Genomic DNA, 1,677 nt, shown 5'->3' with positions numbered 1-1,677 from the left:
AAAGCACAATCTCTTTATCTCTTCAGTGTATGAACTCCGATCTACATAGTTGATTAGGGCTATCAAAGGTCAAATTACAGCTTGAGCTAGAAATCTTGATGCAATCATTACAGATTGAGCTATGAACATATTGTGATTGAGGCTGGTATTAGCGAGACCAGAAGCAAAGGTCAAGACAGATCCAAAAGAGAAGAGAGAGAAGAACAGTATTCTCTTTGATGTAGGAGACATATTTGAAGTGATTAGAGAGAACTTAAGAAAGCTAGAAGTATCCAAGCTACCAAAAGGATTGTTTACCTACTTACATTCCATGGTCACGCTTTTGAGAAAGAAAATAACCGAGAAGACAAAGTGACTAAAGCTAGGAAATGGATTGTTTATCTACACTATGATACAATGGTTTTGCGCCCGTGCTTGCGAGAGTCATAGCCTTCAGGGTCATGAAATTGATCAGCATTTATCACCATTTGAGAGAGATTTAAAGCCTTCAAGAACATGTAATTGATCAGTATTTTATCACCGTTAGTTTGTCCCTTCTCCGTTTTTGATATTTGATTAATATGGTTGACAAAATTTGAAGTCTTCAGGTACATGTAAGTATAGGTAAGAACTGGCTAGAAGGAGAGATAAAAGCTACCAAAGAGGTTGTTTACCAATGCACTAATACCATCGTGCCCACGCTTATGAGAGAGAAAATAACCTACGACATATAAATGATAATGAACTTTGGCAAAAAGTAGAGAATAAATAAGGCTAATACAAATCGAAAAAGAAGAAGAAGAAGAATTGAGAGAATACAAAGACGATGATGAAGATGAAATAAAATGGTGAGAAATAATAAAATCGAAAGATATATAAGAGAAATAAGAAGAAAAAAAAGTACAAGTCAAAGACGATGAAGAAGAAGAAGGAAAATATGAGGAAGAAGAAGGAAAATATGAGGAAGAAGAAGATGAAGAATTTGGGGCAGAAAAAGAAGACAAAGGACATAAAACTGGAGAATGAACAAGAAGACGAATAAAAACCAGAAAAAGCTAGAGAATAAGGAAAATACAAGGAAAAACTAAACCATAAGATTAAGAGTAAGAAGGGTATACCAAAACAGAAGAGGAAGAAGAAGAAAAAAAGACAAATCCGAAGAGGAAATGAAATAAAAGTTAAAGACGATAAAGAAGAGAAAAGAAAAGATAAAGAATAATACCAGTTGAAGTCAATGACAAGGAAGACTGAAAAGACGAAGAAGAAGACCGAAAAAAAGAAAAAAAATTCATAATAAGAAAAATTATGATAAGACAAAAATGTTGAAGAATAAGAAGGGGAAAAGGCTGGTGAATTTAGAGAAAGAAGGAGAGAGAGAAATTGAGTTAATGTTTTCAGGGACATGTAAATGCTTTCAGGGGCATATAGATGGAGAGAGAGAGAGAGTGTGTGTGAGAGAGAAATAAAGAGAAAGAGAAATGGGAGAGAGATTTAAACCTTCCAGGTACGTGATATCAAATATATATTACTTCGTCGTTTTTGTGTTCCTGTTTTTTAATATACGAAACACTTTTTACTTTAAATGTATTTGTCTAAATCACATGATATATACAAACTAGGATGAGAGAGAGGAAGGGAGATAGTGAGAGAGAAATATTGAAAGAGGGAGATGGAGAGAGAAAGAATGATAGGGAGGGA

The sequence above is a fragment of the Eutrema salsugineum genome, unplaced genomic scaffold, assembly GCF_000478725.1.
Source record: "Eutrema salsugineum unplaced genomic scaffold, Eutsalg1_0 scaffold_9, whole genome shotgun sequence".
In the NCBI taxonomy this organism is placed as follows: domain Eukaryota; kingdom Viridiplantae; phylum Streptophyta; class Magnoliopsida; order Brassicales; family Brassicaceae; genus Eutrema; species Eutrema salsugineum.
Note: the sequence above shows the minus strand (reverse complement) of the source record.